The following is a 13,264-nucleotide window of genomic DNA, read 5'->3' as shown; positions in this document are numbered from 1 at the left end:
TTATGAGGTTGGAATAGTAGTGACAGATGAACTTACCTCACTTACCTAAGGTGTTTCCATTACAGGGAAATAGAAGAGTGGCACCTCCTTGTGATGGTTTGCCCTATTTAAATTTGCAATAATTCTTCTCTCTTGAACCCAACAATCTAATTTGTTGTTTGGGTTCTCAAACACAATTTCCTCAGAGAGGTGGTTAGCTAGCATCATGAAAAATCTAGCATAGTAAACATTTTTACCCCTCTTGTTTAACTCCCCTAATTTAAACCCCAACTCTAACAAAACAAGATCACTAAAATTAAAGAACTTATCTATAACTAGCATGTAAAGCATGTTAAGCATAGAAATATCGACAGAATCAAAATTATTGATTTTACTAGAAAAGACCTTGGTAACTACATCACATATGAAACTCCATTCTTTACTAAGACCCAATCTCCTAATATCACTTAACTTAGAAGTAGAGAGTGCATAGTTCTTGGAATTAAGCATATTAACAATATTAGTATCTGTGTGTGGTGACGTCACAATATTATCAGGAATTTTGAAACATGCTTTAATAACATCACTATTGATACATAATTCCTTACCCTTAATAGTAAGTGTGATGGTCTTATCAGTAGAGTTGTATGTAGCAGTCGTCGACATCTCTTCAACAACCTCACAGGAGATGGTGGGTGATTCTAGCATTGTATAGCTGAGTTTACAGTTCTTCACAAAATCCATCATTTTGTGGTAGTCACTTCAATGTTGAATCCCCTTGTTTACTAGAGCCGTGAAGTTGTTTTTCTCATAGATGTATCCAGTTTGTGACATGATCTAGACTACTGGTGCCATTGTTAGAGAGTGGAAATTGCAGAGATAGAGATGGTAGTTGTTTTAGAGAAAGAGAGAATTTAGAGCAGATGATTTGAGAATGATAAAAGAAAAGCAATGAAAAAGAATTATGCTTTTATACTGTCTCAAAAATAACTGTTAAAAATAATAAAGTGAAATAAAGTAACCAATAAGAATTGCCCAAAATAGCCGTTTAAAAAATAAACTGTAAAAATTCCACCAATTATCCGTTGTGTTCGAAATGATCCTTGATCGGTCTCCTCTACATACTTATAAACTGTAGGTATACTCGATGGATAAAGTTCAGGGAATTAACGACTAAGATTCAGACAATTCGACGGATGAGGATAAATCAGTTATCTGTCGAGTCATAAAATATTCCAGAAAAATAATTGATTTTATTAATAAAATGTATACTGACGGATGATCAAACTCGATGGATAGTGATCATCTGTCGAGATGTAAATTTTGACGTAGCCAAAATTTCATCTATGACTGAAAAATCAATTAAATTTCCGGCTGCATTACAACTTGCAAATTATCTGAAAAGATTTAAGAGTAATTTAGTATACCTAACTCACTTACCAACCTTGAAAAGGTGGATTCATCCAGTGGCTTGGTAAATATATCTGCAAGCTGCTTTTCACTTGGAACAAAGTGTAGTTCCACTGTACCATTCATTACATGTTCCCTTATGAAGTGGTACTTGATGTCTATGTGCTTTGTCCTTGAATGCTGTACTGGATTTTCAGTGATGGCAATTGCACTTGTGTTATCACAGAAAATGGGAATTCTTTCCACTTGCAGATCATAGTCTAGAAATTGGTTCTTCATCCATAAAATCTGTGCACAACAACTGCCATGAGCAATATATTCAGCTTTAGCTGTAGAGATAGAAACTGAATTTTGCTTTTTACTGAACCAGGACACAAGCTTGTTTCCTAGAAATTGACAGGTTCCTGTTGTACTTTTTCTATCAATTCTACAACCTGCATAATCTGCATCTGAATAACCAGTTAGATCAAAACCAGAATCTCTAGGGTACCAAATGCCTAGTTTTGGTGTTCCCTTGAGATATCTGAAAATTCTCTTAATAGCTACTAAGTGAGATTCTCTAGAATTAGCCTGAAATCTAGCACACAAACATGTAGCAAACATTTTATCTGGTCTACTAGCTGTTAAGTACAGAAGTGAGCCAACCATGCCCCTATAGCTTGAAATATCCACAGACTTTTCAGTAGTGTTTAATTCAAGCTTAGTTGCAGTGGCCATGGGAGTTTTTGCAGATGTGCAATCCATTAGATCAAACTTTTTTCAAAGATAATAAATGTATTTAGTTTGACTAATGAATATTCCATCACTAATTTGCTTAACTTGTAGACCAAGAAAGTAAGTTAGTTCACCCATCATACTCATTTCATACTTACTTTGCATCAATTTGGAAAACTTTTTGCAAAGTTTTTCATCTGTAGAGCCAAAAATAATGTCATCTACATAAATTTGAACAAGTATACTAGAGCCATTAACATTTCTAAAGAAAAGAGTTTTATTTACAGTACCTCTAGTGAAGTGATTCTCTAAAAGAAACTTTGACAGAATGTCATACCAGGCTCTAGGTGCTTGACATAACTGAAACTCACCCTGAGTTAATGGATCTTTGATTTGAGAAGGGAGAGCTTTCTGTAGGTGATCTGTTCTAACTCCCAGCTTCTTTTGATGACCCGATGGATGGTGATTTTTGAGCGCCGATGGATGAAGCTGGTTGTCTCCCGACGGATAAAGCAGATTGTCTCCTGCGGATGAAGCATTTTGCAACTCGAGAGATGTTGAATTTTGTGCTTCATTGGTAGTGGATTTTTCTGTATTATCCTTTGATACTGTTTCATGATCACTTTCATCATCTTTGTCATCACTAAACATCTCCATATTATCAAATTTGAGACTCTCATTGTAATCTCCATCTTGCAATCCTTCAATCTTTTTATCATCAAACACCACATGTATTGATTCCACAACAATGTTGGTTCTTAGATGGTAGACTCTATATGCTTTACCAACAACATATCCAATAAAAATTCCTTCATCTGCTTTAGCATCAAATGTCCCATTCTGATCAGTTTGATTTCTCAAGATATAACATTTGCAGCCAAAGACATGAAGAAAATTTAGAGTTGGCTTCTTGTTATTGAACAATTTATAGGGAGTCACGTATTTTGCTTGATTAATCAGAGAAATATTCTGAGTGTAGCATGCAGTGTTTACAGCTTCAACCCAGAAATATGTTGGTAACTTAGACTCTTCAAGCATTGTCCTTGCAGCTTCAATAAGTGATCTGTTCTTCCTTTCTACTACTCCATTTTGTTGTGGAGTTCTTGCTGCTGAAAACTCATGCAAAATCCCATTTTCTTCATAAAATGCTCTCATGACAAAATTCTTGAACTCAGTTCCATTGTCACTCCTGATTCTTCCAACTTTGAAATCAGGATGATTATTGACTTGCCTTATGCGATTGATGATGATTTCACTAGCCTCATCTTTAGACTTTAGGAAATATGTCCAAGAGAACTTTGAGAAATCATCTACAATTACTAGGCAAAATCTTTTCCTTGAGATGGACAACACATTGACTGGTCCAAACAAATCCATGTGTAGTAGTTGCAAAGGTTCTTTAATTGTCGAATCAAGCTTCTTCCTGAATGATGCTTTGATCTGCTTTCCTTTTTGGCAGGCATCACACAATCCATCCTTAGTAAACTCCACTTGAGGAATGCCTCTAACCAGTTCTTTCTTTACTAGTTCATTCATGGTCTTGAAGTTTAGATGGGATAGCTTCTTGTGCCATAACCAACTTTCATCCTGACTTGCTTTGCTGAGAAGACAAGTAACAAATTCTATATTTGATGAGTTGAAGTCAGCTAGGTACACATTTATTTTTCTAACACCAGTGAGAACCACTTTGTTGCTCCTCTTGTTAGTCACAACACAGGCTTCTGAGTTGAAGGTTACTGAATTGCCTTTATCACAAAGCTGGCTGATACTCAACAGATTATGCATGAGAGCATCCACTAAGGCAACCTCCTCAGTGATGACATTGTCTTTTGAAATCAAGCCATATCCCACAGTATAACCCTTGTTGTCATCTCCAAAAGTAATACTTGGGCCAGCTCTCTCCTTGAACTCTGTGAGCAGGGTAGAATCACCGGTCATGTGTCTTGAACAACCAATATTCAAGTACCATAGATTCTTTCTATTTCCCTGCACACATCAAAATCAAATCAAGTTGATTTTGGTACCCAAGTTTCCTTGGGTCCTGCCTTGTTAGCTTTATTTTTCTGTTTCTTAGGTTTGATCTTATTTGACATGGGGATATCAGATTCATCCTTAGTCATTTGAGTTGGACCTTTAAAACCATTCATTACAGCAGAATTATTATGCATATTTTGATTAACAGGGAATGACATGCTATTAGTAAACATGTTATTCCAGTAAGGCATGCTAAATGGCATTTGTTGCATACTAAATGCAACATAACAAGGATTAGGTGCAAATGGCATATTAGCAAACAGACAAATGATTTACACTACCACACTTAACACAAATTTTTCTTGGAGCATATTTATGAGGTATGTAGTTGTTATGCTTGTTAATTCCTACTTTACCATTTCTATTATTCTTCCTTTTAGCCTCTGTTTTAACCTCAATCTTTTCCAGTCTGTCACTCAATTGCTTGACAGTCATATGTTCAACATTAGCCTTTTTCTCCTTCTTCACTTGACTGAATTCTCCTGGAACAAAATTCTTTGAAACTGGTCCATATTTCTCATTTAACTTGATAAGTTTGGCTTTACTCACAGGCTTGCTCACAGTCGATGGATGAGGATTTATATCACTCGACGGATAACCCTTTTTTTTATCCGACGGATGACCCTCATCATCCGTCGAGTCTACATCTGTTAGCAATCCTTCCACCAAATTGGATTCCAGCTTCTCCTTGTTCTTCTTCCAGGCTGCATCACAAAAGGACTCAATACCTTAAACTTTGGTGATTTGAGCATTAACATCTCTAGATATTTTCCATGCCTTAATCACCTCATGTTCTCGTTCAAGCTGCTTCTTCAAGATCTCTTCTTTCTTCAAGGACTCGGTTAATTCATCCTTAGCAATTTTACACTCAATTCTTAATTTTTCAAATTCAATGAACTGAGACTCTAGCACATTATTCCTCTCACTTAAAAACACATTATTTTCTTTAATTTTAGCATTTTCCTTAGTAAGAGACTTAAGTGTAACACGTAAATGATATAATTCTGTAGGCATGTCATTTATGGCATCATTACACTCAGCTTTAGATAAATGTGCAAGGTTAGTGGTGATTACCTGATTACTTGAAGAACTTGTCTCTGTTTCATCAGACTTGGTCATTAGGGCTAGATTGACATATCTGACATCCTCATCTTCATCCAGACCATCTGCTGCCCAGTCATTTTCTTGTGTAATGAAAGCCCTTTCCTTTTGTTTGAGCAATTCAAAATATTTCTGTTTATAATCCACGGGCTCAAACTTTTTCTTGCTGGAATCTGACTTTCTACACTCACTGGCAAAGTGCCCTTCCAAGCCACATTTGAAACATTTGAATTTTGATTTATCCACCATGTTTCTATTTGGATTAGCTGCTCCAAAGTTCTTCTTGAACTTTAGCTTGGAAAATCTTCTGGAAAGAAATGCTAGATGTTCATCAATATCTTCCATGTCATCTTGGCTCAAAGAATCTTCATTTAATGCTACCAGCCCCTTGCCCTTGTTTTCACAGACCTTTGAAGTTGATTCAACAGCTTCCATCTTCATCTCCTTCTCTTTCTCTAACTCGGCAACTAGTGCAATGGATCCTCCTTTCTTCTTTCCTCTCTCCATCCTCTCATCTTGCTCTATTTCAAGCTCATAAGTTTTCAGGATGCCATACAGTCTCACCAAAGTAAACTCCTTGTAATCTTGAGAGTTTCTAAATGAGACTGTCATAGGTTTCCATTCCTTTGGAAGAGATCTAAGGAACTTAAGATTGGAGTCTTTTTTCTGATAGACCCTTCCATGCAACTTCAGAGCATTTAGTAGTTTTTGAAACCTACTAAAGATGTCAGTGAGAGACTCAATTTCTTCACTATGAAAATGCTCATATTGCTGAATGAGTAGCTACATCTTATTTTCCCTTACTTGCTCAGTGCCATCACAGATAATCTGTATAGTATCCCAAACTTCCTTGGCAATTTTGCAATTGATGATGTTGTCAAACATGTCACCATCAACTCTATTGAACAGGATATTCATGGTCTTCTTATCTTTCCTGACTTGTTCAATATCAGGATCAGACCAGTTTCCAAGAACGGTCTTCCAAAGATTATGGGAATCTTCTTATCCTCCTCGAAATCAAGATTACAAAATTAGCAAAGAAGATAAGTTTATCAACCTTGACCAAGACATCCTCCACAATACCTCGCGGATATGTAATAGAACGGTCGACCAACTGCAAGGTCATATAAGTCTGTTTTGGATCAGGTAAGTTCAACTGCTTGAAGATTGATAAAGGCATCAGATTGATGCTAGCTCCCAAGTCACATAAGCATTTGTCAAAAGACACTTTTCCGATAGTACACGGAATAGTGAAGCTTCCTGAATCTTTAAGCTTCGGAGGCAACTTCTGTTGTAGCACAACACTGCATTCCTCCGTGAGAGCGACAGTCTCTAAATCATCTAGCTTTACTTTCTGAGAAAGAATACCTTTCATAAACTTTGCGTAACTAGGCATTTGCTCAAGAGCCTCAGTGAAAGGTATGTTGATATGAATTTTCTTGAACACCTCCAGAAACTCCTCAAATTGCTTGTCCAGCTTTTTCTTCTACAGCCGCTTAGGAAACGGCGGTGGAGGATAGATCTGTTTCTCCCCTGTATTACCCTCAGGAGGAGTGTGCTCAATAGTAGTCTTCCTTGGTTCCACTTCTACTTCAGTCAACGCTTGAGTTTGTTCGGGATTCGCAACCTTTCCAGACCTCAAGGTGATTGCCTTTGCCTGCTCCTTAGCTTCCTTCATTCTTGGCACTTCAGTGTCACTAGGTAGAGTACTAGGTTGACGATTTAGCAAGGCATTGACAATTTGCCCAATATGATTTTCCAATGTCTTGATAGAAATAAGTTGACTCTTACACATTAGCTTCAACTCCTCTAATTCAGATTTTTCATTAGCTTGTTGCAGCTGAAGTTGCTATCTCGGTGCATATTGCGGTTGCTGAAAACCAGGAGGTTGTACTGCTTAGCTGGATACTGCTGATAAGGCTGTTGAACCGCATTTTGAGCGTTGCTCCAACTGAAATTAGGATGATTACGGTTGTAGGGATGATAAGTGGATGGCACAGGTTGCTGCGAACGCTGGAAGTTGCTCACAAACTGAGCTGATTTACTAGAAATTGTGCACTGATCAGTCTCATGGGAACCAGCACAAAGCTCACAGACACTAGTGATTTGATTAACCCCGTGATTAGCCAAAGTGTCCACCTTGATCGTCAAAGCCTTAAGTTGGGCAGCTATAGCAGTTGCTGCATCCAACTCTAGAATTCCTGCTACCTTTCCCTGAGTCAGTCTCTGGGAAGGATTTTCGTATTGATTAGCAGCCATCAGTTCAATAAGTTTTTAAGCTTCATCGTAGCTTTTAACCCACAAGGCTCCTCATGATGCTGCAACAAGCATTGGTCTAGAAGTAGCACCCAATCCATTGTAGAAACAATTAATAATCATCCAATCAGGCATGCCATGGTGTGGGCACTTCCTTAGCATCTCCTTATATCGATCCAAAGCCTCACACAGAGATTCTCCAGTTTGCTGAGCAAACTAAGTAAGAGCATTCCTGATTGCAGCAGTCTTCGCCATAGGGAAGAATTTAGTGAGAAACTTTTGAGTAAGATCTTCCCAAGTGGTTATAGACCCTACTGGTAGAGAATGTAAGTAGCACTTAGCTTTGTCCCTCAGAGAGAATGGGAATAGTTGCAGCTTGATAGCATCTTCAGTCACATCATTGAACTTGAGCGTGTCACAGATCTCGATAAAATCCCTGATGTGCATGTTGGGTCTTCAGTAGGAGAACCCCCAAACTGAACTGAGTTCTGTATCATCTGAATCGTGCTTGACTTGATCTCAAAAGTGTTAGCCCTAATGGTTGGCCTGATGATGCTTGACTGAATGTCATTGATCTTAGGCTGAGAATAATCCATCAAAGCCTTAGGATTTTCTGCTTGATCTCCCATCTCTCCTAAAACTGGTTCCTCGACTTTCTCTTCTTCTTCTACCTTCTTTTCTTCTTCAAAAACTTCCTTTCGAACCACCATAACTTCTTCCTCGGCTTTATCCAGTTTTCTCTTATGAGTACTCGAACGCGTATGCATACACCCTTGCTAGAGTACCTGAAATAAGACAAGGAAACAAATAAGTAACAATGTTTGAGTCAATGAACTTTAACGACCACTGATGGAAAATATATAAACTAAAAATTAACACTACAGTCCCCGGCAGCGGCGCCAAAAACTTGTTAGTCGCTAAACACGCGTTAATAACACACGCAAGTATACGCGTTCGTAAGTATTATAAAATCTTTTCTAGTTCGTTCCCACAGAGACTGGCTTGGTTACTAATTAATTTATGCACTTAAGCAACAATGTATGGTTATTATTCAATTCTAAGATGATAAAAAATTGAGGTTTTATAACTAAGAATTAAACTAACAATTATAACTAAGAGATTAAAGATGATTGAATTAATATATATGACAAACATGGGACTCTAACATCATTTAATACTTCATTCAATAGCCTTATTGTTCGTAACCTTAGCATGTAATGGTGCTGACACTAATCAGATAACATGAAACTGATAAACGCAAACTTTCATTGCACGAATACCATACTACCAGACATCCACAAAATAGATAGAAGCTGAATAGACACCAATTATTTTGAGACCCTATATTTCTATAGAATTTGACAACATAACGGTTTAAGCACAAGTTATCTATCTTGATTATATAGGGCAAGTAAAATGGTTAAAATTACCTACGAATCATGCATATAAATACATGAACCTATGCTAGCATATCAAGTTCTAAATCCTTAAATTCACCGTCGCTTCATTAAAGATTAACACATTATCTTATAAGTTCGCGACGTTCATAAGACGAATACGCACAACCAATACTAGACTATCATACAATCACCACACACTAAGGCATCGAAACAAATTAACTAAAGAAATCCATAAATAAATGCGTTAGAAACCCACGATAACGATTAGCCCATAATCTGACTCATTATCAACGTGGGTTCTGATGAAAGCATGGTATAACAAACGCAGTCTTTATAACAAATAAACAAAACCAAGTACGAAACAAGAGTAAGGTTCACAAGTAAGAAAACTAGCATCCAAGTTAAAACTTAAAACAAAGATTCACAAATAAAAACAAGATCTTCTTCGTCCTCGTTGAATCCGTGCTAAAACGGTCTTCTTACGGCTCTCTTTGCGCTCTGATACGTCTCTGACTTGATATATTATGAAAAATGACCTAAAGTTGTTTATATAGCAGCCCCATACAATTTAGAAGTCTTCCAATTTGAATTAGGATAGAATCAGGATTCTGAAAAAATGACCCGGTGTGGCCGCGCGCTAGCAGAGCGCGGGCGCGCTGCCTTTCTGACATCCTGGTGCGGCCGCGTGCTTGACCAGCGCGGGCGCGCCATACTTCTGGAAAAACTTCAGATTTTCTTCTTGTCCTTGCTGCTTCGAGCCGGCTTTCCATGAGCTTTGATTTCAACACCACCTTGACCCAAAATTAGCACCAAAACAATGCTAATTCACCTGATTACCTAGATAATGCATGTTCAAAACTTATTAGAGCATTATAAAGTGTCATAAATGCCACTCAGCATAAACCGAATAGAAATTAGTAATTTCTAACTTATATATATATAAATTAATTCATCTAACATACAAATCACTTCCTATTGAATTACTAGTACATACACAAACAAAAATATCAGCTACTACAGAAAATCCAGAATTGCCTCAATGAACTGAGCTTACGAAACTACTAAACAAACCATTTATAGACATATCAGAACTCTAAATATAATTGAGCACAAAAGAATCACACATAAACATAAAAAGATACATACATTTGGCAAAATTAATATTACAAAAAGGGGAAATGTAACCTGTAAAATTAAGTGAGGACATGGCCTTCTCATAATTTTAACTGGACAATACAAGCACCGATACACCAGTAGTTCCAAAAAAAATAAGATTAAACATTAATACTGATTGTACGTATTGAAATAAAAAATAAGAACTACCTAAAACAGGGCTAGGTGATAACGTGTATACTAAAGTGTGCGCGTGTATGTATACAAAGTGAACAAAATCTGCCAAAACGGGCCCGAACACATCCCTTATTTGGTCCAAACAGATCGAAGCCAACTAGTCGAGGAATGGATCATTTTTTTTTATTTCCATTGGAGATTAGGAATAGATCGGCTTTCTATAGGACCCATATTACTAACGAGATTCATCACCACTTTTGCTACCATAGCGGCTTGGCCGGTTACTCGAGATTCTCGATTATTCCATTTCTTGTATTCAATAATAATTTGTAAAATCTGGCTCTTTTTTCTAAACCAATCCTTCCTTGTTCTTTTTTTGAAAATAAAGAGAGGCCCTTCCAATTTAAACTCGGTCCCGATTCTCTATCAAATTTACTGATTAAAGTAAATAAATGACGATTTTCCGTTGAAAAAGTTTTTTTTTTACCAAATCAGTCTAGTTGGAATTGGAAATAAAGGTTTAATTGACTTTTACATTATAGAAGAAAACCTAATTTACTCCAATAAGAAAGCTCCAAAAGATAACTAGAAACCCTAATTGGCCAAATCCCGACTAAGAAGAAAACCTCAAATTACTATAAGCCTAATTCACCTAATTTATTAAAGAAAGCAATTGCAAAGAAAGCGATTGCAAAGAAACATGTTGTTCATAGTGAAATTTCAAAGAGATTGATAAGTGTTTGGAATGTGCGGGAGTATTTGGATAAGTGAATGAGGGATTGTTTAGTTAGGGAAACATGTTTTATTTGACACAATAAACTGTGCGACTGGTTCTAGTGTTTGGCCGCCCCAATTTTCCTCAAATTTTGACCCGCCAATTGTACCGCCTAATTTTTTAGTTATATGGTAACATGTTTTTTATTATCAATCCTAACACTTTATTTTGTGTTACAATATCAATTTGATCATGTCTATGGTAACATCGACTAACCTCTATTATAACGAAAAAAAAAAGTGTTGCGTCACATCAAATTTTAGTGGGTTAAGGTAACATTTTTGCTTGTAACATCAAAAAAAATGTTGGTAAAAGTCATATATGTTGTAGTGAACAGAATGCTTGGTTGATCCTACCAGAATATCCTGTTTCCTGAAGTCCCAAGCAGGCTGAAAGGATGGGTAAACTAAAGCCACCACAACATGACCTGAAGCCTCCAAGGAAGAGCTCGAACCCCCATGCCTCCTCAAAAACCAGGAAGACGGGGTAGGCACGCGTTGATCCACAGTTGGACGAGCCTTTTTCATCTTAAAAGTCTCGTTATTAAGAGGACGATTCTTCTCAATGATCCTCTTGGCCGCTACAAAAATAAACAAAAGAAAGCATAATAAATATAATTACACAAGGAAAGTATCATAATTCAAAAAAGGAAGAAATTTACCATCAAGATTAATAGTAGAAAGCCCAACTTGCTTTAGAGAAAACTCCTCGAGGAGTGTCTAGCTGTGAGTTTGGCCGTTATCTTTGATTAATTTATTGTTATGGCATGTTCCTCTACAGATAACTCGATGGTGTTGGGGCTACCATCATTTACTTTGCCAAAAGAAGATCTAAAAAGGGTACCTCAATCACCCCTCCTATTTGAGGAGTAGAAACTCATCTTTCCAATGATAGTTGTTGTCATGAATAGAAAGGCCGTTAAAAATATGAGTAGTTTTGGGCTTTTGTTTCACATAATTCCAACTCGTATAAGTAATAGAACTATTTATAAATTGAAAGATTTTTCCAAATATAGCTACAGATAAAGGGAAGCCACGTCTAAGGCAAAGCACCATAAAATATAGTATATTTCTCCAAGCATTAGAGGGAAGTTGATTGGGGTTAATTTGTACGTCAGCTAGGAGACGGGGAATAAATTCATGAAAAGGAAATTTAAGCCCCGCACTAAGGGCGTCTAAATAGATATAAGAGTGTCACATTTGTAGTGACAAGTACGATCACCGGGATATGACTTTTTTAGGAAACCTTGGATTTTGAAGCATTGATAACACGTCAAATAAATGGGCCTTGTTGTTAGATATAAAGTGTAATGAAATATAAGACGTATGGGGTGAATATGTTAATTGGATTTTAATCCTTTATTGAAAATATTTGGCTTAAGTTGAACAAAGCAAATATGAATTTGTAGAGATAAATTATCTAACAATAAACACAGAACAATTTATTAAAAACTCACTTAATTGTATTAATCAAGTTTGTTTATCAAGTTTTTTTTGTTACAAATATGTGTTCTTAGAAATAAGAACTCAGCTACAAATCTTGAGAGAGAATACAATATTTTTTTTAGATCGGTTTGTTACTTATAAAATAAGGACCCGTGCATGCTTTATAGATCAACAACACGACTTTAAAAAATTTGCAATAAAATGTACTAACGCAGTTTCTAAAGCTATCTTGTCTATTTCCTTTTCTGGTGTTAGAAAATATATGCAGAATCTTGTAGGTCTACGACCATCCTTTGTCCAGTGAATCTTGGCCCTTGATCTTGTATTCTTCAAGCTGCTTTTGTAGACTTTCCAATTTAGTGAATGAATTGTTTGTTGACTGATAATCTTGAATCTTTAACTTGTCCCTATTCTGAATTTGAAATAGTTTTTTGAGATCTCATTTTGTTTTGTAGAGAAGTGACATATCGATAAGTAAAATGACTTATAAATATCTCGAGTTCTCGACATATATAAATGACTTGTCTAGGTCTCTAGTTCTTGACATGTAGAGTAACTTGTCGACATCTCTAGTTCTTAATATAGGCTTTTGACTTGTCGATATCTTGAGTTCTCTATGTGAGGATTTTTACTTGTCAATATATGTTAGGCCCTTAACCAACTATAGAGGGGGGTGAATACAGTTAGTATAATCAATTCGACAAAGCTTCTACAGAATCAATAGTTTTTATATTATCTGATAAAAACTTATTACACATGTACTCTTTTGAAAGGATGAACAAATATCCTTGAGAGCTACTAAGTTATGCGGAAGATATAACAATGTTGCAATGCTTATAGCATGAACCTAAACTATGCCT

At 36.4% G+C, this 13,264-nt stretch overlaps 1 non-coding gene across 1 annotated transcript; it reads left to right on the top strand.

Moving 5' to 3' along the window:
* The first annotated feature begins 7,627 nt into the window (after positions 1-7,627).
* LOC141694571 (small nucleolar RNA R71) lies at positions 7,628-7,734 on the top strand. The gene has a single exon (XR_012563861.1). It is a non-coding gene; the product is annotated as a small nucleolar RNA R71 (small nucleolar RNA).
* Positions 7,735-13,264: the final 5,530 nt, after the last annotated feature.

The sequence above is a fragment of the Apium graveolens genome, chromosome 10 (genome assembly GCF_009905375.1).
Source record: "Apium graveolens cultivar Ventura chromosome 10, ASM990537v1, whole genome shotgun sequence".
Lineage (NCBI taxonomy): Eukaryota > Viridiplantae > Streptophyta > Magnoliopsida > Apiales > Apiaceae > Apium > Apium graveolens.
This window is presented reverse-complemented; position numbering and strand designations above follow the sequence as displayed.